Source organism: Lissotriton helveticus, chromosome 6, assembly GCF_964261635.1.
Source record: "Lissotriton helveticus chromosome 6, aLisHel1.1, whole genome shotgun sequence".
In the NCBI taxonomy this organism is placed as follows: domain Eukaryota; kingdom Metazoa; phylum Chordata; class Amphibia; order Caudata; family Salamandridae; genus Lissotriton; species Lissotriton helveticus.
In genome coordinates this window covers 946,301,886-946,329,735 of record NC_136067.1, presented here as the reverse complement: position 1 = coordinate 946,329,735, position 27,850 = coordinate 946,301,886, and the positions used below count along the sequence as shown (strand labels likewise).

General features: G+C 47.5%; 1 protein-coding gene across 5 annotated transcripts in view; it reads right to left on the bottom strand.

Moving 5' to 3' along the window:
* The window catches only part of LOC144763210 (uncharacterized), a 473,214-nt gene that overhangs the window by 247,433 nt on the left and 197,931 nt on the right, over positions 1 to 27,850 (bottom strand). Inside the window, exon 3 of one of the 5 annotated variants that reach the window (XR_013596185.1) lies at positions 15,970 to 16,232. The exons of the other annotated variants lie outside the window; for them this stretch is intronic. The gene's annotated coding sequence lies outside the window, so the exon portion shown is untranslated. The remainder of the gene's footprint in view (positions 1 to 15,969; positions 16,233 to 27,850) is intronic. 5 annotated transcript variants of the gene reach the window in all.

The window sequence follows — 27,850 nt, the reverse complement described above, 5'->3', positions numbered from 1 at the left end:
ACTTTACCTACCGTTGCGTTGACTGTAGTGGGATTTGTACATTTTACACCTCCTGAGTTTGAAACATTGACTTCTATTTATAAGTTGTAGTGGGTGTAATATATGTGTTAATTTTAAAATGTTTTAGTTTAGTTTATATTGTTTAAACTTATGTTAATATGTTTTTGGTTATTTAAATTATAATATTTAAAATTATTAATTTTTAAATATTTTTGGTAAATTCAAAACATTTATTTTGTTTGATTGTTTCTGTTATTGGCTATTTGTATTTATATCTTATGTTATTATACTTAAAAAACTATAAAAAATATTTTATTAGATATATGTAAATACAAATATGCATATTAATGTTTGTTTCAATTTTTGTATACAATGATAATTGTAATATTTTTCAAAACAGTTATAAAATATATTTTATTATATTAGTATTCATATTCAATTGAATTTTTGTTTATTGTTTATATTTATATACATATTTAAACATTTGATATTTAAGACAACTATATTAGTGAAAACAATATGTATTTGTTTCCAATATTTTTGTCATTTTAATTATAAGTATAGGGAGTCAATATTTTTAAATTCAATATTTTTGTCTCTGTATTTTTGTACGTAGATGTTTTTTGACTTGATAATTTGTCAGTGAACCCTCCACCTATAACCACGGGACAGGAGGTGCCTCTGGGTTCAGATGGCACACACAAGATTTTGTCCAGCTCACTCAGAGCCCAAAAAGGTCCCTGAAGTTGGGCAAGTGAGATCTTTAACATACAAGACAACATTGTCTTCATAGAGGGACACAATATGTGCACGATCTGGCAGGAGGATACCCCACACACCTCACGTCCCCACTGGTGGACATGGGCAGACAGTGGCTACACCGCCAAGGCAAATAGCAGTGAGGACAGAAGGCATCCACGGGAGTGCCCCTACCCACTGAAATTGCAATTGCCTTCTCAAGGTCCAGGACCAGAGCCAGCCTGGCAGTGCCCCCTCCTGTACTAGGAAAAAACAACTAATGTTGAATGCTGCATTGTGACCCTGAGAAAACCGCATTAGTAGCCATGGACCACTCTAGGCAAAACCATTTGAATTCTAGAGATCAAGATTTTCGTTAGAATTTTATAGTCCGTTTGGGGTAGTAAGAGGATAGGCACAGCTTCAGCAGGGAGACCAGTAGAGCCTCAATCGAAGTCTGCAGGAGGTGGCCAGACTTCAACAAGACTTATATAATTGCAGTGAGAGCTGGCAGAGGGGCCTCAGCTAGGAATCACTGAATCTTTGCTCGAGAAGGCTGCCACCCGTTTCCGGGGAGGGATTAAGGAGGTACGTCATCCCAGGTGATCAACCACTAGTCACACCATGGCTACATACTCTTGCTCTACCAGGCTTGAGGTGCCCAACAAGTCGTGACATTCCCTATAAGTGGTGCGGATACAGGTGCCTCAAAGCACTATCTCAAAAGCTTCTCACTCTGTGGCCAAGGAGGCTTTCAATCCTTTGTTCAGGTGAAAATAATCTAACACCTGATCTGAGATTATAGCTCTGAAAATTGGGTACTCCAGGGCTGAGGGTTGTAATTTTCAAGTATGCAGCGGGAAGGGGGTATGCCCCCACCACACACCCATCAGCAACGTGTTATGATTGGATATTTCCGTACCCAGATAGTCAGAGGACAAAACCAGTGAGCAGATAGAGCAAGGGCATATTACGTGATCCAGACGAATGTAGAGATCATGGGCCCAGTAATTGCGTGAATAGAGTTGAGTGTCGTTGTTTAGGTGGTGCCAAGCATCACACAGTTACCACTGGCGGAGCCAGGCTGTTAGGCCATAGACCGCAGCTGTCACAGGGACTGAAGGAAGTAGAGGGTGGGATGTATCCAGGATAGAATCCAGGACACAGTTGAAATCACCCCCCAAGAACCACAGCACGTGGGCCCAGTGTGCCAGGCAGTTCGAGAGGCAATAATAAATGTCAGTTGATCAAATTTAGGGGCATAAACACTTCCCAACGGTATGAGGGTGTCATATAGTCTGTCCTTGAGGAGAACAAAGCGGTCCTCTGGGTCTATTTACTGGGCTAGGACTTGAAGGGAGATACCTGGCCTCACCCAGATAAGTTCCTGTAGCATAGGCTAAATAGTTAGTGGAGTAACTTTGCCACCTTCATCGCCTCTGGCGGTGTTATGCTTCTACACGAGTGAGGTGAGACTCCTGCAGGAGTGTAATGTTGGCCCCTTCATTTAAGAAAGGAATGAATCTTATAATGCTGTGTGGGTGTTTGCATGCTGCTGATATTTCAAGAAATAATCAGCAAAATTCGAAGTACAAGCATTATAGTAGAGTGGTCCCCGTAGATTCCCATGAAGGCTTAGAGGGTAGCGGACCCATCTGTGGTATGGGATACCAGGGGAGGGAGGGACGAAGGGTGTGGGTGTATGCTGAGGTTAAAGTATAAACAGACAAATCCGGGTATCAGCCATCGATAGTACCACCAATGACAAGCTTGTGGCTCATCGTTCAAACCACTTAACAAGAACCCCCACCTTGGGGACTGCCATGTTAGGTGGCGGTAAGAGTCCAGAGCTGGGTTAGGTTTATAAACAGTAGGATATCGGGCCCCCAAGACATTTATATTGTGGGAGGGTGTGGCCACTTTCAGGGGTGCAATACAGCAGGCGCCCTCACAAGGCCCTCCCCCCAATAATGACAGGGACAAGAAGGAACGGTCATGATAAGGCATCTTGGACACCAGGGTGCCTGCAAGGTGCTTTCCAGTGTCCTCAGGGGCTGGGCATAGGGTGCAGAGAAAGTAGACCCACGAAGGCTCAGATGAGATCCTCCGCTGTCTGTGGGGTTACCTGTGGTGAAGGACTGCAGCTGTGTAGGGTAATGGAGGGAGAGGTGTAACCCCCAGAGTCCACACCAGATGGATCAGAAGAGAGGGGGTGGATATCACAGAACATGGTGGCCATGTTCAGGGCCAAATGCTGACTATCTTGACCCTGGTTGGGGGAAGGCATGGCCAATATTCGTACTTCCCGCACAGGGCCCTGCGGTGTTGAGGCAAACATCTTCAGGGTGGTCTAGGTGGGATGGCCTGGGATCTGTTCATCTCTGTGTGAGCCTCTCTGGCCTCCACCAATCTCCTGGTATCTTCCAGGTTGGTCAGGAAGTAGGATTTCTGATCCACTATAACTTTAAGTTTTGCATGGAAGAGCAGGGCATATGAAAGGCTCAGGTCTCTGAGCCGCTGCTTAACCCCCAGAAAGGAGGCATATATCCCCTGGACCGCCAATATGTAGTCTGTGAAGATAAGAATGTTGTGATTGTCTCTGATAATAGGGTCTGCTTGTCTATCCCTGTGCAGGATAGCGTCCCAGTCCTTATAACGGTGGATCTTGGCTACAATCGGTCAGGGTGGTGCCCCTGCTCCTCGTGAAGGTACCCAGTTTGCTCGCTCTACTAAAAAGTATGGGGTAAACTCCCCACTCAGGACCAGATCGCACAGCCAGGTTCCCATAAAATCTTCCATTTGTTGACCTTCAGTTGCATCCACCAGCCCCATCACTCGGTTATTACAGCTAAGGAAGTGGCCCTCTGCATCCTCTGCAAAGTGCTCATGAAATCATACCCGCTCCCAAGGTCCACCATATGGGCCCAGAGATTGGCAGTCTGGGGTCTTTTCGGATTGGGTGACATGATCTGAGAATTTGTGGTGGTCATTCGGCAACAGGGTCAGGCCTACCGTCACCGAATCAGTTTTGACTTCTGGGGCGAGATGGAATGTATCAATTGTCTGGAGGATGGAGTCCAGCTTGGTTCATTCCGTTGTGTGGGTAGTGGCATCAATGGGGAAAGATGATGAGTGATCCAGTTTGGGTGGCTTTGTGTGCCTGATGGTGTGGGAGTTTGCAGATATTTTGGGGCGGAGGATTCCCTGCGGGGGCAAAGGGAGCAGTAGCATGGACCTGCTTGTGACTGCTAGTCTACAAGGGTGGAGGTCTATGGTGGTGTAGCAGGAGCAGCCCACTGAACTCAGTCAGGTCCCTGTTAGCAAGCTGTGAGGATTTTGGTTGGCGCCAGGAGATTTTGTAGTCTTATATCATACGTTGAGCGGGAGGGGGAGTTCCAATATAGAGCACAGTCGAACCCTCTTCCAAGCTGTTCTCACCACCCCTGCGCTCTGCACAGTAGTCCATGAAGCTTAATGATGCTGTTTAATAACCGTCTATGGATGCTCCACATTCGCCCCAGCATTGAAGGCCAGGAAAAAGCACAGAATCATAAAGTTCGCCAGTGTCTTCAAGAGTGTACCCAGAGAAATCTCAGATTATCGAGTGGTCCAAGTTACTCACCAGGTCACCGAGGGAGGGCCATTGTTCTGAACTGCAGGTACAAGTCAGATGGTCCCCAGGGAGAGGGAAGGTCTGTCACAGCCCGTTCTTCAGTATGGTCTCCCACGTGTCCTACAATAAATCATGTGCTCTGGGAAATGGCTTAGGCAGTGGTCTACACAATCTTGGCATGCTCTCACCATAGCCTCTGCTTCGTGGTGAAGGCTGTACGTCCGACACTTGGTTTCTCAGTGGCACAGGAGCGCTAGTCCAGTCAAAGTAACCACAGCTGTCTCGGGTGCAGCCCCGAGGAGCCTGCAGGCCACACCTCAACACATTGAGCCACCTTAGAATTTACTTTGTTCCCAGGGACAGGGGTGGGCTCCACCACCGGAGACGCATTCAGGCCCACTGTGGGCCAGCATGGAGAGTGCCCCGGCAGTCATCTATGTGCACCTACGACCCTAGCACCTCTCAGAGCTCTGAGGTAAACAGATCACTGACACCAGAAGTCGGCGATTTGGCAGGGCCTGAGACTGGAGTGCCTGCCTCAGTGAAGTGGGGGGGGGGCATCCCTCACCTCTCAGCTGTCTCAGCCTGCGCTTCTTACTGCTCTACAGACTTTCCAGAGAGTTGGGCCATCACTTTGGGCCTTGCGTCTCCTCGGCCTCTGCCGCCTTCATAACAGCAATCTCGGCATCCACTGCATCGATCACAGGTGCCACCTGGAATACCCTCTATCTCAGGGCCATCAAAGAAGATGCCCAGCACCTGAGATGATGTAGGATAAAACAAGCCTGATCCTCAGAGTTCAGGGTTTAATCAGGCGCTATGTTATGCAGCATAAATCTTTTTTATATTAAGGGGCTTCAGACCTCGTGTTATAGTTGAATAAAGGAAACTTACGTTTCACAAGTTCAGTGAATTGCCTGAAAAGAGCCAGTGCAACACACATCATGTTAAGCAAAGGGTTGTTAATTTTAGTTCAGAATAAGTAACTATTTAGAATTCACCTGCAACTATGTCATAGAAAGTGCCAGAGGGCACATCGGCCGTGTGTGCCTGATTTTTGCAGCCTGCAGACACTTTGGTATTACAGAAGGATGTACTGATGCTTTACGTGTATTAAGTATCACTTTCTCACCCAAAACTCAATTTTTCAACATTTTAATGTTCAGATATTGGTATTATATAGATTAGTGAAATCCAGTCCTTAGCACATTCAATTTGGCTAACACAGATGGTCGCATGACTCACTAACTTTCTAAAGGACTGGTCGTAATGCTTTTAGACACTGTCTGTGATTAAATATTTATCAAGTCATTGGATTTTTGCTACAGCTGCATTTTTAAGCTATCAATCATTGCGACTGTTTCAGGAATTTAACATATTTGAAATTTGAAATTTTAATATTGCTATGCATCTATTTTCTTGCTATGTTGTCTTAACTTGATTATTATCTCTACAGTAGGCATTGACAGTTGGCCATTCAACAATAGTTACTCAGTCACTGTAAGATTTTAATTGACTGTTTTAACGTTTTGTAATGTAGCATTGTAATGGTTTTTAGCAACCATATGCAATACACTTGTTCAGAAAACGAAGACGTATTATAAAAATACATACTCCCTATGTCTGTATTCTGACCACATCCATCACTATACATATTAACTTTCTCTTACTTTTCTGCTTTGAAATGCCATATGCACAGCTTATAATTGTCCTTTATGGCACAAATGGCTGTGTCAATCAGTTTGTGCTTAAAACCTTTTTTAAATTGACAGTTGACAGTAATGCAGCTCCAAAATCGCGTTCTGCCATGGTGAGAATGTAGATTATTAGTTGGAGGGGATACGAGCCCTCAACAAGTAATAATGTCACATTCCGTACCAGGTCCAGTTAACTATCAATAATTTAAACCTGAGCTCAACCCTTGGTAGTTGTAGCACAGAACAGACAGAGTTAACTTAGGGTGTAAAGCATTTATCAGTAGCATAACAGTTAAAAGTAGAAAACACGACACAATAATCCTGCTCCAATGTATAAAAATAGAGCAACATTCAATGAACAAATGACACCAAATCGACAAAAATCAGGTAAAGGGAACCAGAGAAATGATTTTTGAAGTTTTAAGTAAAAAAAACGCTAAAAGCATGAAGCACCAATTACAGTTATCTAGTCCCTCAACCCAAATCCAAGTCCAAAGTTAAGGATGAATGCAAGTGACTGCTGATTGGATAGGTTTGTTCCAGTGGAATATTTACTTTCTTACTTATAAGATTTTCCGGAGAAAGGTCCCTGCCAATGGGTCATTGGAGGGTTGGGCTGCAGGCTGGATCTAAAGGAAGGCTTGATGATTGTGGCCTAGTGAAGCGTGGATCATTGGTGGGAGCCTTGGCTCCAGAGGGAAACTTGGTGCAGTCGGCGTCAACAGAGGCAAAACTCCAAGCAGGCGGAGTTGGAATCTGTACTCGGGAAAGTCTTGATGGTAGCCGTACACTGTTTATTCCCCCTCTATGTTTGGACTTAGAAACTTTTCTTGAAGTCAAAATCTTTTCAGCAGGGGAACCGGCAAGTTGAATCTGACCAGCAATAACACATTGGCAGCTACAAATTTGGCACCAGTCCCAGTGACCGCTGGTTCTGTGGAGGAAAAGTTCTGAAAAAGCTTCCAAGCGTCCAGTTTTGCAGGGGTTTGGGTTTGAGGAGTACAATCTAACACCAGTGGAGGGTCCAGGAACCTGTGGGAGCCACTTGAGGGTTAGGACTCATTCTCCCAGGAGCCACAGCAGGGCCCAGAGCACACCCACTGTAGCTGGTCAACTGGGCTTTTAGAAAATGTAGGCTTCTTGCAGCTTTTGTGGCCCTGTAGCTTACAGGAGCTCAACCAACTGAATCTTGCAGATCACTTCTCTGCCCTGGGTACAAGTCGGAGCAGGACCAGCTCTTGTAATTTCTCCCACATGTTCACCGGCAGGTGCAGTCTTTCTTCTGTCTTCCACAAGCCAAGAAGACTTCTGAAGAAGGTATCCTGGGGCACCATGTTTATGCCTGACACTGGCTTGTAAGTGGGGAAGAAAATGTTCAAATGGCAACCCTACCCACTTTGACATAATTTCCTGGGGGTACGGCTCTAAATCCCATAGTGCACTGCTCTACCAAAATCCAACATGGCAGTACCTTTCGTCCCCTGGGCAGAGCTCTGGACATACTCCTGGGCTGTGTCTAAGGAAATCAGACACTTTCTCTGCAAAGCAGTTCTGGGGTTGGTGTCAGTCTGACTACCTGGGCAATGGAATGGGCAGGTCTAGGTGTGAAACATGTCATCTGCCTGTGACAGGAGATGCCCCTTTGAAGCCTCTGAGGCTGGTAGGTACATTCCCCAGGCTACCCTGCAAATAGGAGTTCACAACTCCTCCCACCCAAGCAAACCCTTTTGTTCCCTTTTCAGGGAACCATGTACACCTCTTTGCAGGAGGACAGCAGGCTACCAAGTGGCAGTTGGTGACAAGGCTACCAAAGGCTTAAGGAAGTAAAATAGTAACTTTCTAATATAATTATTTCTGAACAACTATAGAATTACTTTGGATTTTGTTTAACTATGAGTTAAAAATGGGTTAATAAGTAGTTTTTGAAGTGTTTTTCAAGCTAGTGCAAATCCAGTCTGGGGCCGTATTACGCATGACTGCGCCAGCGCTAGTTGTCGATGTGCGCCAGAGTATGTTTGTGTTTATGTGTGTACTGCGTCTGCACGCTAATACAATATATACACAGACGCAAATGCACATAAACACAGAGCTCAAAGTCTGTGTCAACATCACAGCGCATTACAAACCAATCCTCTGTAATGTGATCGGGCGCATACTCTGGCGGACATCGACAACTAGCGCCTGCGCAGTCATGCGTAATACGGCCCCTGAAGTCTTAATAAGAGTAATAAAGTAACCCAGTGTTTTCTATGGCACAGCCAGCCTTTCTAAAGTAAAACATGGGGTTGGGGTCTTTTTCACTGTTTGGACAAAACATTTAATACATTTGTCCTACTTTTAAATACTATGCACCCTGCCTTAAGGCTGGTAAGGCCTACTTTATGAGTGACTTACTCCTATTTAAAAGGAAGGTTTAGGACTGCTAAAAGAGTGATTTTAACAGGTTCAAATGACGCATTTAAAACTGGCCAGCTAGGCTGCTGTGGCATCCCTAGGGTCATGTTTTACCTTGTCACTGCAGTGGTGGCACAATAAGTGCTGAAGTCCACTAGTGGCATTGAACTTACAGGCCCTGTTTACACCGGGTTACATAAACTAGGGATTTACAGGTAAGTAACAAAATTCCAATCAGGGATGTGCCAATTGTACACGTATTTGGAGTCAGAGCTCATGCACTGGTTATCCTCAAATATACATTTGTACTGGAAGACATACATACCAGGCACAAATCTCTTGCTAGATTCTGCTTGCTCATTTTTGCACTGTAACACAATGCTTTGCTTCACGTATAACAGGCCTTTTCTGTGAATGCACTGTTGATTTTCAATGTTAGTACAAACCAGTGCTGCAAAGCTCTATGCCAGTCCAACATTTATTAAAGAGCTAAAAACATTTCTTCATTTGAACATGGACCACTTTAGTGTGGAGAACGAGATATTGACATCTACAGCACTGCCACACCAGTGCTGAGTATATGAACGTCTGATCCTCCCAACAAAGGGAAGAAATCCTTCAGGTGCTAAAATAAGAAGAATTCCATTTTTATTTATAGCCTAAGTTCTGGCTAATAGGGGAAGCTTCCCTAAAAGCTTGAGGCTTTTTTCTGTATGACGATCAACGAGTTCTGAGTGTGATGCTATATGTCTGGTTTGCCAAGGTTGTTTATAAACTTCCATTTGCAAGCTTATCCATATATCCAGGCAATCCTTTATCCAGTCATGCACTTAATACACAGCATACATGATTATATACTCTCCCACTTGATACTATTGGCTCATCTGGCGTATCTTGCAGCCTCCTGTGCAATGTTGTATTGAACTCTATGAAGGACTGCTTAACAGTTATAGACCTCTCTGACCACTCTTGCTCCCTCCCTCCAGCTCCTCCTATGTGTCCCACTCATTATGTCTTCCGACCCCCAACACCTCTTGCTGCTTCTTCCATCTGTTGATGTTTTACCTTGTGTGCTTCTCGTTCACCGATTATTCCCTTTCATTCCTCCCTCACATCCGTTCCTGTTTCCTCTGTGTGCTCTTTGTTATCCCTGCCTGCCACTGCTTCTCCTTCCCCTGCCAGTTCTTCTCTCCCTCTGGCATCTCATGAATGCTGCCAATATTTGATGCTTTTTATTTTAGCTTCTTTTTTTCCATTTCCAAAAAGTAAAGGCTAGCTGTAGTGAAGTCTCCGTTGCCTCCAGTACAGTCCTCTGTTTCTTCCAACGTCAAATGAACACCAAATTGTATAGGAGCTTTCCTTATAGTCCTTCATTTATTATAGGTCAAAAAAACAAAAAACAAAACACAACGAGAACTGTAATGAAGGATCCCTTGCCATTCAACTTTCATTTGGAAGAAATATACAGAGGAGGAATGAAAGATAAGTAAGCCTGAAATCGAGACATGCTTTCATTTGTATGATATCTTTGAATGCATATGTTACCTCCTTCAACCCAGAACAATTTTATTTTACCAAGGCTGGGTTTCAAAAATAAAGGTACAGTTGCATGGAAGTAAGGCCTCATTGACATACGTCGACCTATCTGCGCCTTTTCGCTCTCTAATTTCTAAAAAATTGTTTCATGCAGTTTTTTCCACTTTTAATACAGTTAGTTGTCATTACCTGGTAGTATAGACTGTGGGGAGCCCTCAATGTTTGGTTTCCCTCTTTAACAGTAAGGTACTTCGACTAAAAAAACATTCTTTCATGAAGTCCTCTTACAGGCTTTTCTTTAGGTATTAAGAGGAGACTTTACTTCTATAAATCGTTTAGTGTAGGGAATTTATTAATTTTCTGTAATAGTCCCATTAAGACAACCCCTTTGCTCATGTATTGCACAGGATTTGGTCCCTAAAGAAATATCTCTCTTGAGCCAACATAGTTGTTTACATTGTATTTATAAATATATATACACATATATATATAGCTATATATATATATTCACTGAAAAAAACGTAGGTTTCAGGCACGTTACAGTTAGAAATTAGCATTTAAAAAACATAGATATTCACTGAAAAAACATAGGTTTCAGGGACGTTATAGTTAGTTGGATATTTCACTTCTACAAAACCATAGAAATTCAGCTGTTATAGTTAGTTCAGCTAACTATAACTCGCGCCCCAGCAATGTACTGCTGATGACGTCACATAATACGTAATTCATGACATGGTCAGTGACATCACTGATGTCATCTCAAATGACATCACTGATGACATCATCCAGTGACTGTGAGTTTCTTTAAAGTTTAAATATGTATTATATATATACTCCAAGGTGTATTGAAGAATGGGGATGTGTTTACACTTCTCATATCAGGCTCGCCCACTCCTTGCACCACTGTGCAAACATGCCCCCTGGCGTGTTGTAAATTGCGGGATTAAGTACCTTTGAATACTGAGGGTCCCTGAGGGCGAACTAGCCCACCAGGTACCTCCAGTAAGTGCCACAGAGCTGCGTTGCAGAGAGGTGTAAAAAAGGGGCGTGGCCTTGGGGTGTTTACACTTGTCATATCAGCTCACCCCCTCCCTGCACCACTGTGCAAACATGCCTCCTGGCGTGTTGTAAGTTGGGGGATTAAGTACCTTTGAATCGTGAGGGTCCCCGAGGGCTAACTAGCCCACCAGGTACCTCCAGTAAGTGCCACAGAGCTGCGTTGCGGAGAGGTGTAAAAAGGGGCGTGGCCTTGTACCACCTCTCTGCAACACAGCTCTGTGGTGCTTACTGGAGGTACCTGGTGGGTTAGTTGGCCCCCAGGGACCCTCAGGATTCCAGGAAACTTAATACCCCAATTTACAACGCACCAGGGGGTGTGTTTGCACACTTGTCATATCAGGCCCCGTCCCCTCCGTGCACCACTGTGCAAACACATCCCCAGGCGCATTGTAAGTTTGGGGATTAAGTACCCTTGACTCTGAGGGTCCCTGGGGTCCAACTAGCCCACCAGGTATCTCCAGTAAGAGCCACAGAGCTGCGTTGCAGAGAGGTGTAAAAAGGGGCATGGCCTAGGACCACCTTTCTGCAACACAGCCCTGTGGCGCTTACTGGAGGTACCTTGTGGAGTAGTTGGCCCCCAGGGACCCCCAGGATTGAAGGGGAATTGATTCCCCAACTTACAACGCTCCAGGGGACGCGTTTGCACAGTGCTGCTGGAAGAGGGCATGGCCTCTGGTGACTTGCCAGTTCCTTTCTTTTTTATTAATTCACTGTTATGGGAGGGGGCTGCCTGTCCCCCTTTCCCTGGGCCACTTTTAGCCCAGGGTACCCCATCCCCCGTAGCCTGGCAGCCGTTAAAAATATATATATATATTTGGGAGGGGTACTGCGTGGCCCCCCTTCAGGGGCCAATTATGGCCCCGGGGACCTCATCCCCTGGGGCCTGCCGAGCATTTTTAATTTTTGGGGAGGGGAGGCCGTGCGGCCCCCTCCCAGGGCACTTCTGGCCCCGGGGACCCAATCTCCCGGGCCTGGCCACTCTGTTGGGGACATTGGCGGGAGCCCCAATGCCCCCACAGTCCCACAGGCTCCCATCTCCTGCGGGAGCCGGCATTGCTTTTCCACACGGGTAGCTGCTAACATGCTATATATATATATATATATATATCTATATATATATATATATATATATATATATATATAATATATATCACCACACAATTTATTTACAGAAATCAATTGATATTCGCACCCACAGGTTTCTTAAATACCCAGGCTTCTTTTAATCCATTTACAAACAGGTATATGGAGACAACCGACGCGTTTCGCTATCCCTGATAGCTTGATCTGTAAAGAAATTGTGTGGTGATATTTTTGCGGCGAGGCTCTGCCACCGACTATGCACCGGATTGAGATGCGCCAAGGTCTGCGCAAAAATAAGCCAACTGTGGGGAAAAAATATATATATAAGCCTGCTCGAAGCATAACTTCCTCGTAGGACTTGTGAAGTAAACGAGGTAGACCCAGATTCAGTGCAAAATCTTTATTCAGAAACACCACCAGCCATCACGACGCGTTTCGGCAGATCCCTACCTTGATCACATATATACATACACACACACACACACACACACAAACACACACACACTACAGACGGCTTTAGCTGGCTGACTTGTTCTTTCCACTTCTGATGTGAGCTCTTTGCTTTCCTGCCACACCCCTGGCTCATTTGGTTATCTTCTCCCCCCACTTTTATTTTTACTCTTTTCACTCCTGCTCTATCTTCCCACTTCCACCACTACCCCTGAACCACCTTCCATTGGGCTCTTCCAATTACTGCTCTCCCATTCCTGTCCTTTTTCATCTGCTTTTAATTTTGTTAACCTACATTGCAAGGGCCTGGCTACTGCATACTTCCCTTGGGCCGCTCACCGCTCTCAATTTGCACAGCATCCTGTGCATACGTTTCTTTTTAAAATAACATTTGAAAATGGCCGTCAGCCATCTTGGAACAGTAAATTAAAATAAAGTATAACAATAAAAAAAAATCCAAAATGACCCTAGCGCGTCAGCACCAATACACGTATGTGTATGCATGGGCTGCAATCATGGAATGTTTTCTTCATGACAACAATCTTTCCAAGGTGGCCCATCCGTGTGTGCAAGTGCTGATGCACCACTGAGCGTCTTGGAATGTTTTTTATTGTCATTAAATAGAAATAAAAGCACTCCAAGTTCCAACCTTCCCCCTCCACCTCAACCCCCCCCCCCCCCAACTGGCATGCAGGCTGACACACCTGCAGCCATCCTGAATGTCATTTATTTATCTACATTTTGCTGTTCACGATTGCAAAGCAAATAAGCACTGGCACAACCATCACTGTGCATGCTTATTACAGACCAGACCAAATGGCTTTTTCATTTCTTGTTTTATACTGTTTTCGTATTTTCTTAGTTTTGGTGGTCCCTTCACTGCCGATTTTCCTTTTTGTATAGTTTATGTGTGTGTGTCAGCTAAAGATTGCAAATGCACCTAACGTGCTTTATTACTCTGCAAATGTCCTTCGAGAAAAACATAATCTTGTCTTCCCTTTCTGTTTCACTTTATGACCTTTGTAACTTCTTAGTCCTCACTTAATTGTATCGTTTTATGATATCCCTAAAACCTTCACAGTATTTGGAATGCACTTCAAAGAAATATCCAGTTGCTTGCTCAATTGAGCCTTTTATGGCAGAAGAAACGTTACACCTACTAATCCTAAACAAAGAGAAATATATTTACTATATCGCTTTCATGCATTTTCCATTCTTTTACGCACGAGATTTAGGTGTCTGAAGAAATTCTCAGATATAATCTGCAGTAAGAGCTTTTTTCCGGTTGGCAAATTACTTTGAAGTTAAAGTCTTGGGAACCCGGCCTGGGACCTGCTACAACCTGCCCATTCAGTTTCCTCCTTTGGCACAGGGTACTGATCTCATCCATACTGCAGATAAAGTCCCCCGCAGGAAACCAAATCACACAGCCTGTCCAAGTGGCACACTTACAAAAGCTAAGTGTCTTAGATAACCTGCCGTGTACGTGATCTCGTCCCTCCTAGAACAGAATGTACAGTTTGTATTGTGTTTTTATGCGTGCGTGTCTTGCCTCATTCCCGCCAGGTTCAGAGAGGGATGCCAGTGTGGAAATATGAAGTAGGTCCACCCAAACTGATTTCTCGAGCAGGTAAAAGAGAATGCCTTATCGCAAGAAAAAAAGAATAAAAGCCTGCGAGGAAGAAAAAACAGAAAGGTAGAAAAGAGAGAAAAAAGCTTGGGACTTACAACAGTATAAAGAAGGAAAACGTGCGAATGAAAGAGATGGAAGAAGGAGAACTAGAACTGTACAGACTGGAAAGTAGAAGAACCGGATGTAGTTCGATTTAAATGAGGAGGGAATAGAACCACCATTAAATAACTAAAATAACTGTACAAAAGAAGGAAAGGTGAAAAAAGAGAATTCACAGAAGATATGGAGACTGGTGAGATGTGAAACAAAATCAGAAAATGGTTGTTGCTTGCACATGTATGCAGAAGCATATTTAATATGGCTAACTTTAAAGAAGTGAAAAGCAAAATGCATAAGTGCCAGGAGGCTACTGCAGCCTGCACCACTCACTGCCTCAGCTAGTGCTGCCAATGACAGTGCCAACACAACTAACCATCTAATTCCTCCTACAAGGGTGACAATTTTGACTTTTAATGTACATTACAAATTAATAATAAATGCCGCCCATGCTATTCCTATAGCTTTGTGTGTCAGGTGTTAGTCGTTTTAATGTATATTGAATTATTAAACAACTGTTGTGCTCGTCATTAAATTAGACAAACAGCACGACCATGTGGTAGACTGTCATAAGTGTCAGTTTGACAATAAAGTACCTGTGCCAAGCACCGGAAATCACCAGCTCAAATTAAGCATGGCTTCAAAGCCCCAAAATACACTGGAATAACTCATTTAGTAGATCAAATACAAAAAGCAATATGTGTTATTCTTGTCAATTTTTTTTGTCAAGCTTTAAATTATTTTTTTCACCTTTCTCCTCCCGCATTAAAAGTAGTGAACACAGTGGCATACATAAACTTCACGTCGACACTTTCACCCGGGCATGGCATAATGCAGTAGAGACAAAATAAAACAAATACAATTTCTGCAGTCTACAATTACTATCTGTGGAGATTGTACATTAATACACATCTGTGTGTCTAGTTGCATAGAGGTTACCAAGGCTGGTCATAACAATCTGATCTTAGTTGGTAGGCAACCAAGGCACTGTACGTATGCAAATATATTATTCTGGTGTGTAAGAAATTGGGGCATTAATTTTGAAAGATGTGAGTCCTTCACAAGGTATACATTCACAATTATCTCTTTACTGGAAAAAAGCTGCCCCAGTGTAGTACTTGACTTTCTCAAAGTAGTTCAGCTGTGCAAGGCTTCTAAGGGGAGAAGGTGTAAGCTAGCAATCCCAATTCACGGACACAAAATAATACTCAATAAATTATTCTACAGTCAGTGTTTTTTCTTTCAAAAATGAAAAGAACTTTTATCACACACACACGCTACTAAATACTATGCATTAAATTATAATATATACATTCAGGTAGATGGACGTTCCTTGGATGACATCCTCATATCACACTACACTCCTAATGGGTCCTGAACCCTATAATCTTAATGCCCCCATTAGCTATACCAAATGCAACAATATAAAGGATATCAAAATATATGAGGCAGGCCTACTTGTTCTGTCAGGGTGTAACCACATGAATAAAACTGCAGCATGTCATGATTGACAACTGTCTCCCCTTATAATCCAACGGGGTAATAACCATATTCAAATGCATTCATTATATAAATAACCATTGCAGTGTTCATGAGCAGTACTGCCAATAAAGAATCTTTCAATAAAAACATGTGTCACAGTGCTTCTTCACTTTCTGCATGCCACTTACTGCAGTCAAAGGTCCAACCACAAAGGCTCCCTTCACCCCAGAGCCTGCAATCCTTTAGTTTCCACAATTTCTTTTTGCTGGTGGTTACCCTGGTCCAACCCTGGAACGCCCACAGGCTTGGGGGCTTAGGGAGCCAGAAGGTCCCTGCAAATGCTGCGGTTTATTCATGCACAGCGCCTGTGATGCACTAACAGGTCCTTTCACCCAATAGGTCCTCAGAGGGCATTAGGGGGCCACTACCACTAGCCCTGGAGAGATCCATCCTTTTGTAAAAAAAAAATTAAAGCTTTATTTTTCAGTTTTTATGAACAAAATGTGCAGTACACTGCGGTATACAGTATCGGCATCATCGAGAGATATATGTAGTATGACAAATGCTATATGTTACAGTTACTGTTGCAGGCAATCAATGGAGTGAGGGCGGAAATCTAAGACATACAATAAGGCGTTCAAAAAGGCGATACGCAGTACATGGAGATTGTAATTGCTTCGAGCATAAATTAGCACAGAGAACATCACACTGAGAGCAGCTAATAGTAAAGATTGTTCAACTACATGGATATTCGTCACAAATCATGTGTCTACCCAACCCCTACAGGAACGATGCAGCTATTGTCCACTGGTCGTGATGAGCTGGGAATCAGCGTGGAGTATTCCTCGCATTTAATATTGCAAAATGCTAAACTGCGAAGCCATGACTGCAGTGATGGGGCACACTTGCTACCCCATAATCGGGCAATCTCCCGCTTAGCTAACAGGAAACCCAGTGCTGCCAATTTCCTGACCTTCCTAGGGAAGTTAACCACGTAACCGTGCGATCTCAGGAGTGGGTAGCAGCTGCATGGAGAATATGTCTCCTAACGTGCTATGGACTTGGGTCCAGGATTGGTGTATTTTAGGACATGTCCAGGAGACGTGAGCAAAGTCAGCATAAGGGGCCAAGCATTTCTGGCAGTGGTGGGGCCTGGTGTGGTTTATCCTATGGGATCGTGCAGGTGTGTGATATATTCTGCGGAGAAATTTAAAATGAAGCAGCTTGTGTCTGCTGTTCAACGAGACCTCTTTGGATGCCCTGCAGGATTGTTCCCATTGGTCGTCTGTAATGGGCCTGCCCAAATCTACCTCCCAAGCCGCGCGTACTTTAGCATCAGAGAAAATTGTCTGGACGTCCCACATTGCTTGTATAGTTTTGAGATCAGATGTGGGCCTGTAGGGCTTTTGATATGCAGCGTCAGCGGTGGGGCTGGTTCAGGAGCCGATGTGAAGGAAGGGAAAGTGGCGCGAAGCATGGAGTACATACGCTTCAGAACAAAGGTGTCCATAAAGGAACGTTCACTGAATCGGTCTTCCTCTGACACTGAGAAGACGTGATCTTCAGGAAATAGGTCGCCTATCGTACGGATGTGAAATTTCTCAAGTGTGCGTTGGATCAAGACCTCACCAGTTATGGGAAGCAATGAAGGGTTGTGCAGGGGTAGCTCTGGAGAATACAGCAGATCAAGGCCCAACAGGCTACGCAGCCTGTCCCATGCCCAGGAGGTGGTGGAGACAGTTTGAATGTTGTGGGGGTCCTTAGGAAAGCCCGTGGGTAGGATAGCGGTAAGATGTCGTGGGAGCACTAGGTCGGCCTTCGGCTTCAGATATGGGACACGCTTGTCCGGGTGGTACCAGGCATGTGCATAACAGCATTGTGCTTTCGGGTAATACAAATACAGGTCTGGGACCCCAAAGCCTCCCCTCTCATATGGCAGGGTCAAGGTCTGCCAGTTCTCACGTGGTGTCTTGTCCCCCCAGATGAGGCGCAAAAGGAGTGTTCGCAATTGAGAATAAAAGTCTTGGTAAGAGGGATGGGAATATTGGTAAAAAGATATAAAAACCGGGGGAGGACCATCATTTTAATTATAGCTACTCTCCCGGCCATTGACAAAGGTAGCTGCAGCCATTTCACAATCTGCGACTCTAGGGAGCTAACAGCCCTACCGTAATTTACCCTGATCATAGTAGTGGTATCTAGATGGATATATACTCCGAGATATTTGACAGCATCTTGGCACCATTCAAGTGGGAATTCGCATTCCCAGGAAGTCGTGCTAGCAGTTAACAGAAAAATAACCGATTTGTGCCAGTTAATGCTGAGCCCAGAAAACCAACTGAATTGAATGATTTCCATAATCACGGGTTCGAGATTAAGATGGGGCATCCTAACGTGCAAGATAGTATCATCCGCATAGAGAGAAACCAGAAGAGGCCCAGTGCGATATTGTAGGCTGCGGTGTAGATGTTTTTCCTGAAAATGACGAACCAGAGGGTCCATAGCCAATATAAAAAGTAATGGAGATAATGGGCATCCCTGCCTCGTGCCACGAGCAGAGAAAAAGGACTGGAAAGAGTACCATTCAGGTGCAGTCTAGCTGTTGGTTTAGTGTAAAGGAGAGCAACCGTAGAGACAAAGCATTCGCGCATACCCATACGTCTCATGATAGACAGGAAAAAGGGCCATTCAAGGGAGTCAAATGCCTTCTCTGCGTCAAGGAGTACAGCGGCAGCAAGCGTGATGGGATCAATCCTGTGTAGCACTGTGAACAGAGTACATAAATTAAGTGACGTGGATCTATGAGGCACGAAGCCCAATTGGGCCAGGGAGATGATGGATTCCATTAATAAAGATAATCGTATTGCGATTACCTTCGCCAATATTTTATTATCAAGGTTCAGTAGGGAAAATGGTCTGTAGGAGCTACACGGCTTAGGGTCTCTGCCTGGCTTGGGAAGAATAATAATGACCGCTTCCCTGAACATTGGAGGAAGAATACCCACTTCTAGCACCTCAGCATACATCTCCACCAACCTTGGGACTAAAATATCTTTATATGCTTTACAAAAATCAGCCGAGAAGCTGTCCAGACCTGGAGCAGAGGAGCCCCGCAATGCCTCGATGGCCTCCAATATGCTGTCCTGAGATATGGGAACGGACAAAAAGTCCTGCATATCCCGCTCCAGACAGACCATTGCAATCTCAGCCAGATATTCCCCCTGGTCCCTCAGGTCCCCAGCGACTCTAGAGGTGTATAGTGTTTTGTAATATGAAAGGAACGTGTCCCATATGTCTGGGGTAGAGTGTAATAGGGTGTCGTTTGGCCCTGCGATTTCCGTGATGTAGGCTTTGTCCCGCGGAGGCCGGAGGGTGTGTGCCAGGATCCTGCCAGGTCTTTCACCCTCACCATATCGCCGAGCGACATGCTGTTTATTAAGGAACAATAACTCTCGTTCCGCTGCATCTCTAAATTCGAGCAGTAAAGCTAAGCGTCGGGCCTCCCCGGTTTTGGATACCGCTACCATTAACTCTCAGTCCAGAACTGAGATATCTGCTTCAACGCAGTTTGAAGTGGAGCGGAGATCCCGCAGGACCCCAGCATGTTTAGCAATACAGATGCCACTGATATAGGCCTTGAACCCCTCCCAGAGTGTAGCCCAGGTGTCCACTGACCCAGTGTTTGTTTCAAAGTATTCCTCTATAGCCTGTCTAACTTCCTCATGAAATACCTGATCCAAAAGCGCACTTCCAGGAAAGCGCCATTGTCTTTCATATCCTCCCGGCCTGGGAATGTTAAGTTTAAGCACGACCGGAGAATGGTTCGAAAGTGTGCGAAGTAAAGTTAGCAACCCTGCCAGCCAGCCAGCAACTTCTGGGGAAACCAACCAGGAGTCTATCCTGGTCCACGTGTTATGAATTCCGAATAGTGCGTGTATTCCGTAAGATGTGAGTGCAATTTGTTTTCAATATTAATTAAAGAGAAGTGGTTACATATGTCTTCAGGCGCCTGTCGTGAACAGGGCTTAGTGTCAGGGGAGGTGGAAGTGCTGTCCCTGGCTGGATCCAACAACAAATTGAAATCCCCCCCTATTATCAGAAGCCCGGTGTCAAGTGTCAATAGCCGCTCCTGCAGCTCATGGAAAAGACTTGGGAGTCCACATTAGGACCATATACACCGACCAGTGAGATCTGGTGTCCCATCAATGAACCAGCAACAATCAGAGTTCGGCCCTCGCTATCAACCAAGACCTTGTGTAAGGAGAAGGGGCCTCGCTTGTGTATGAATATGGCAACCCCCCTCGCATATCGACTGTGATTGGAAAATAATCAATGGGAACCCCAGTTTGCTGGGACAGGAGTGTGATCGGAGTTGGACAGATGTGTTTCCTGCATGAATACAATATCAATGTTATGTCTGGCAATATAGTTAAGGACCTGTCTTCGTTTTCTTTTAAATCTTTCTATTTGCAACTTAAAACAAGTGGCGGTCATCACAGGGTTATACACAGTCATTACTTTGTAACATAGAAACACAGGGCTTACAACACAATATCAATCTAGAGTGTTCACAGCATAACTCAGAATGCGGGTCAAATATCAGCCATCCCGTCAGTGGGTAGGGTTTGGGGAGGTTCACAGATCTTGCCTCTTTAATCATTCCAGTTCGACCACACCGCCACCCATTTCTTGGGGCACCCTCGTGCCATGTAGACTGTTTTCTCCTGGAGCATACACCAGTCCATACCTTGTTTCCAGGAATTAAGTTTAGGGGGCGCCACTGCCCCCACAGCCTAGCAATATTATGCTTTGCCACAGCTTGTCGCAGCGTCACCCACAACCTCCCCTTCGCTGGCAAGTCTGTGGGCTCCCATATGTTCAAGAGGCACCTTTTCGCTTCAGTCCGTAGTTCTACCCCCCACACATCTTGCATGCATCTGACCACTCGTTTCCAATAGGGCTGTAGCAGCCGGCACTCCCATATTATGTGGATGAAGGTTCCCACCTCCCCGAACCCCCTCCTGCAGAGTCCATCCCCACTACGACTTATCAGCTTCAACCTGGTGCCAGAGATATACACCCGGTGAAGTACCTTGAGCTGGATAAGCCTAAGCCTGGCGGATATGGGCACTTCCCTAGGGGAGGCTAACGCGCTTGTCCATTCTTCCTCATCTATTTCTAGACCGTCGGCCTCCCACTTCCTTCTGAGAGCTAGTCACGGGTCCGGGGAGTTGTTGACTAGTTTTTTGTATGTGAGGGAGATTGGGTGCTCTGGGAGATGGCCGTCCAACAATCTGTCCTCCATAGGGAAAGATCTAGGGGGTTGGGTCCCCGGGGGGATATTGGTCTGAAGGGAGTGCCTGACCTGCAGGTAACAGAAGCATTCTGTCTGTGCGAGTTCGTATGTTTGTTGAAGTGAGGCGAATGACACCACCCCCTCGGGGCCCCATAGGTCTTTAACGTGGGAGATGCCAATAAGGTCCCAGTTGTGGAATCCTTTGGTGCGGCCTAAATTGCCTAACTTCTCAGAAACCTATAGCAGGGTAGCCTGTGTGGGCACATTAGCCCACCCCAGTTTGCGCTGAACAATGTGCCATATTTGTACAGAGTGCTTTGTGGGGCCCGTGAGTGGGTAACGTCCCGGTTTTGAATAAAGCGCCGCCTCAAAGTTACCACCCGGAAGGAGCCATCGATCCATTCCATATCCCGGGTTGGCCCTGTCGCAGTAGGTGCCCTGATTGATGGCAGAGAGGTGCGCGGCTCAGTAATACTTACGGATGTCCGGGAGCGCTATGCCTCCATCAAACCACCCCAATGTCAATTTCTGTAGGGATATTCTGGGTGTCCCGGCCCATAGGAGTTCTCTTTGCGCGGCCTCTACTGACGCGAAATACGACTGTGGTACCAAATCAGGATAGGTTTGTAGGACAGATAAAAATCTGGCAGCGCCATCATTTTAAAAAGGGCCGCCCTGCCTAGCAGGGACAACGGGAGATTCTGCCAGGTGGCGGGGTCACGCCTGAGCCGCTGTAGCGGCGGCAGGAGGTTTCTTTCATACATAAGGGTTTTATCTTTAGAGATTAGGATTCCCAAGTACTTAAAACCATCAGCAGCCACCTGAATCGGACAGTCTCGTGGGATTGCCGGGGGGTCGCCATGAAGGACATACAGTAGGGATTTACTCCAGTTAATACTGTATCCTGAGTTCTTCCCCAAATTGGTGAAGATGTTTAGGGCCACCAAGAGGGACCTTCGAGGTCTTGAGAGATAGAGGAGGATGTCATCAGCATAGAGCGATATCCTGTCCTCCCACCCGTCTGCCCAGCGGAGCCCTTTCAGAGAAACATCCTGTCTAATCCAGGCAGCGAGTGGCTCGAGCGAGAGGGCGAACAGCAGAGGCAAAAGGGGGCATCCTGTTGCGTCCCTCTTTCCAATACGAAAGCCTCAGAGGTTTTATTGTTCACCGTAACCTGAGCCAAGGGTTCTGTATAGAGGAGACGCACCCATCCAATAAAGTTAGGGCCGAAGCCCAGTTTCCGAAGGACTGCCATCATATAGGGCCACTCAAGCGTGTCGAATGCCATTGTGGCGTCAAGAGACACCACAACCGCATCTTCCTGGATTGTATGGAATCTCGCCATCACTCCATTGAGACGGCGGAGGTTAAGCGCAGTGTCGCGGTGTGGCATAAAGCCTGATTGGTCCGGGTGGACCAATGACTGCAAGACAGGTTTGAGCCTGTTGGCGAGTACCTTGGCAAGTATCTTAGGCTCAGCATTGAGCAGAGATATGGGCCTGTAGGAGGCACAGGAGTTTCTCGGTTTCCCTTCCTTTGGGATGGCCACGATTGTGGCTATGCGTTGATCGCGCGGTAACACACCCACCTCCTTACTTTCTTCAAACATACGTTTGAGGTGTGGGCAAAGGCTGTCGGGAGGCCATTAGGCCTGAGGGCTTTGCCCGAACGAAGATCCCTAATTGCCAGCCCCAGTTCCTCTATTGTGAGAGGCGTCTCCAAAGGGTGTCTCTCAACCTCTGACAAGGCCGGCATCCGCATGTCAGCCAATAGAGCCACAGAGTCCTCCTCTGGGCGGACAGATCCTCTACTATAGACCCTCTGATAGTGTTTTGCAAATTCTTGGACTATCTCGCGGGGTTCCGTGATAACGGCTCCTGAGTCCGCCTGAAGCTCTACGACTACTCTTTGCGCCTGCTGTTTTTTATCTAGCCAGGCTATAAGCTTACCCGCCTTATCTCCTTGGTCGTATATTCTGCCATCTTTGTCCCTCGCTAAAGTCTTGGCAGCGTCCATGGCCAGGACCCTGTATTCCGCCACTTTGAGTTGCATCTGGTGGTGAGCCCCTGATAAGAGCAGTTTCAATAGCCACCATCTGTGCCTCCCTTTCTTTGCGCCGGCCCGCTATCGCAGCCAGGGCCTTCCCCCTAAGGACGGTCTTGAACACCTCCCACAGCACTATCGAGGATTCCACCGAGCCATTGTTACTTTAGAAATACCGGTCAATGGCATGGGTTAGTGTCTTCCTCATTTCTTCGCTGCGCAGATACCAGGCGCTAATCAGCGCGATACAGCCTTCTCGCCGATCACCCAATGTGAGGTGGGCTATCAGCGGAGAGTGGTCCGAAATACTCCTCGCTAGGTGTGTAATGTCCCGGACTGTGGTGCCTTGATGCATAGGTGCCAGAATGTATTCTAAGCGTGAGAACGAGAGGTGTGGGCCTGAGAAGAATGTGTATTGTTTGTCCGTCGGGTGCTGGAGACGCCAGAGATCGGCCAGGCCAAAAGCCTCGATAAAAAGTGCTAACCACAAGCGCCCCAACGGTATGTCCCTGGGTGGGTGTTTGTCTAGCTCCCCTGATACCACTGCATTAAAGTCTCCCCCAACCATGAGTTGACCGTCAGGGAGGGAAAGAAGAAGCTTGCCCAGGTCTTGAAACAACTGAGGTTGGAGACCCGGCGGGATGTAGGCCGAGACCAGAGTTAGCCTGTGCCCCTCCCATTTTCCCGATAGAGCCGCGAAGCGTCCCTGAGGGTCGGTGTCTGTGTGGTCAATGACAAGAGGAAAGTTCCGACGAAGAAGGATGCCTATCCCCTTGGACCCAGAGGTAAAACCGGAGTGGACGGCCAGGAGTACCCCCATCTACTCAATGCGTGGCATGTATTGCCCAGGAGATGGGTCTCCTGCATCAATACGACATCTGGGAGGTGTCGTTTAACAAATTGCAAAACAATGGTTCGCTTAAGATTATCGCCCAGCCCGTTAACGTTCCAGCTCAGTATTTTGAGGCTTTGTCCCACTTCTTAGCCATAGCCGGTCCTTACTGAAAAAGCAGCCCTGTAAGTACTGGTACAAATTCCAACTATAGCATTGCATGTCTGGTGTGACCGTTTCAACCTCCCCCCCACCCCCGCCCGTCCCCCACCCCCCTTCAACCACAACCCCAACACCCCCCCATCCCCACCCCCCTCCCTGCTGCCCTGCTCCGTAGGCTCTAAACTACCCACATCCCCAATTAGCAGAGTGCCTTTACTCCAACACACAACCTGGAAGAGGAAGAAACAACAACTTAAAATACCCTGTCTTCCCTTCCCAATGGACCTTCTGCCAGGAGCGTGCACTGGCCCCCGCCCCGCCCGTTCCCCCACAACCCCCCCACAAAGAATAGCAAGAAACCATGAAATCCTACACTTCATCACAATTGAACTGGACCAACGTTGGCCTGCAGTCCACCCCTTCTGGCATTGTCTCAGTACTTAGTGGGACCCTCCGGGTCAATGAGTCATGAAATAGAGAGGGGGGACCCTCAACAGCAAATACTAGACTGAGCCACCTCCCTGTCGCTGCAAGGTGTAATATCCTTCCACCCCCCCGACCCCCGGGGATAAGACCCACAAGGTGGATCTCATCCCCCTTACCGGCTGCACCTCCCGTGATACAGTACATTATACACCAGACCAGTGTGGCAGTTCTCTCGTCCCCAGTGATCAGCCGCTTCGCGCTGGGTCCCATCTGGGGCTCGCTGACCGGGACCTCCAGGAACTTTGGCTCTGGCCGTCCATGTCCGACCTCCCAGCCGCTGACTCCGGGGACACCGCCTGGGTGTCCTGCCAGTTCCCACCGCCAGCCCTGTCGCGAGGTCTCGTCGCCTCCCGGTCAATCTAGTCCTGCACATCCGATGGCGAATTGAAGAATAGGGATTTGCCCCGAGCTAGAACCTTGAGCTTGGCAGGAAAAAACATCATGTATTTGAGGCCTCTCTCCCTCAGCGTCGCTTTAACACCCACAAAGGATTGCCTCTCTCACTGGACGTGAAGAGTGAAGTCCGGGAAAAATCGAACTGTGGCATTCTCGTACTGTAAGTCCCCGGACTGCCTAGCTGTCTGTAGTATGGCATCTCTGTCCCTATAGTTTCGAATTTTTGCGATGATCGTTCTTGGCGGAGCCCCTGGTTTAGGCTTTGGGATGGGTGCCCGATGTGCCCGCTCGACCGTAAAGATCTTGGACAGGCGTTTGGGCTTGAGGTGATTGAGGATCAGGTCCTCAACGAAGAGTTTCATACTGGGCCCCTCCAGACCTTCCGGCACACCTACCATGCGGATGTTGCTCCATCGGGCCCTTCCTTCCTGGTCCTCCAGCCGCAGGGCCATTCGACGGTGTTAGTGCACCAGCCCGTTCACACGCTGTTCCAGTGCCTTGGTCGACGTCTGCAACTCCGTGATTCCGGCTTCATTAGCTTTAGCCTTCTCCGACGTTTTGTTAAGGTCCACACGAAGGAGGTTGACCTCGATGGACACTGTCTATTTTAGTCTCTAGGGTGGCGCCAAGCGACTGGATGGGCGCCATGATAGATGCCAACGATGGTTCCTTCGAGCCCGACTGATCTCTGGCCGGCCCCTCCGCCTGCGGCGTACCCTTCTGCACCGTGTATTTGTCAAGTTTGTTGGTTTGGGAGGCCACACCCTGCTTAGGCCTCATGACGGCGGTATCTTGCTCTGTAGGACACAGTGCCGCGGTGCACGCAGTCCCGTCGGGGGGCTCTGTTCCGTTTCTTCGGGGATATCTGGAACTCCACCAAAAGCCACGTTCTTGACCTCTCCGCTAAACTGATCCCTTAGGGGGGTATGCAGTTTCTTCTATGTCAGCCGGCTGGGCCCTCAGCTTGGCAGCGTCCCCCCAAGTCCCTCACCGCAATGGGTCGGTGCTCACCACACTATGTCACAGCCTCCAGGCAGCGCCGCGGCGAAGACATGTGCGCCGCTTACCCAGCAGTTCTCGTCCAGTCTCTGGCCCTGTGTGCTCCCCGGCCAGCAGCGGTAGCTCATTAGTTGCTGTCTGCACTCCCTGGAAGCAGCCACGCACTCGGCCCGCCGGACCGCAAGTACATCTCTGGCCGGATTCCCAAGCCGGCAAGGCCCCGCAGACCCCAACTCTCAGGCGCAATATGGCCCCACCATTAATTGGGCCCTCCAGGTGGTGTAGCGGGATGCCCCTTAATGCACCCCCTGCCGCCGCAGTACGCTGTGTCTCTGGGCCCGATTACCGGCGGGCAGCGAGGACTCCCTCCCGTCCGTGCAGGTCGCAGTTCCTCCTCCCAGGGGCCTCGGCTGTTCTCCACGCCGGACCCCCGCGCCAGCCTCCAACGATGAGTGGGGAGCCGTGCCGGCCCACCGGTGCAGCACCGCAATTGTCGCTCCGCCCTTTGCGGCCCATGACCCACAGCCAAGGCCGAGCCGGGCTGTGCCACGCCCCGACTCGGCCGCAAAGCCGGGGCCTTTCCTGATGCGGAACGCCACCCGCGACGCAGTCACACTCTGGGTCCCCAAGGGCGGGGGGCGCCACTCAGCCACAAAGGAAAGCAGCGAGACCGGAGTCAGACCGCCAGATACGCCTTCCGCGGGTCGACTCAGCGCCGCTGCTGGTATGAAGGATTCACCGGATTTATGCCGGATTTACTTGGGGAGAAGGCTCGGTAGCGCGGAGCCCTCGGGTCAGGCGGCCATCTTAGCTGGCGCCTAGCCACGCCCCGTCTTTGTTTTCTAGTGTTGTTTAGACCTGTAACATTCCATGACATCAAAGAGAGCCCGGAAGGACCGGGCTGGTGCCCTAGCTGTACCATTGGAAGACAGTAACTTCAATCGCACCACAATGCATGTCAATCTCATGCCGTATACTAGCAACGTACTAGCACTACAAATCCCTGCGTGAAGGTTACTCTCCCAAACAACTCAGTCAGCAGCTGCTCCAAAAAGGTGTCCATGCGTCCAGTGGTGGCCGCCTCCGGCACTCCAATGATTCGGATGTTATTTCGGCGACTACGCGCAACCAAATCTTCGTTCTTATTTGCCACATTCTTTAGGATCTTCTCCACCCTTTCTAGCCGCTTCAGCTAGAAAGAACCTCGCCTCCACAACATCCAACCTCCGATCATGCGCCTGACTTTTTGAACCCATGTCAGCCAGCTTCTTATCTAGAGCATCAAATCTACTGTCTAGTGCCCTGAACTCAGCTCTCATCTCTTTTAGCTTAGCTGCAACAAGGGGGGGCAGAGCCATCTGTATCATCTGAGCCCAGAGCCCCATCAGCCATGTCTGGAGGGTTGTCCGAGGTGGGGCAGGGTACCTTATCGAATTGCAACGTACGTTCTTTAGGGTCCTTCCTCCCCATACTCAGGGAGGGCAATGGGACCCCTCATTGTCGTAGTAACCCAGTAACTGTTGCGGAAGCAGAATGCTAGAGACATGTGGGGTGGATGCACGGGGGAACCCCTGCAAAAGAGCCACTCAATGAGATCTCTAAATGGCGGCCAGTGCAGTATGGCATCCGTGACGGCACTGGTCAAATGGTGGAACACAGACAGGATCCCAAAAAGGCGGTGTGTAGCAGCGCAGGCTAAGTCGCCCACCCAGAGCAGAGCACAAAGGAGAGCGTGGGTTGGCGAGTTAATGTGGTGACAACAACCTGGTCTCTGCAGAGTGTGTCGGGAAACAGTGGCCAACTATGGCAACAGAGCACAAGTGACAGGCCAGCAGTCTAGGAGGCAATAGCAGTG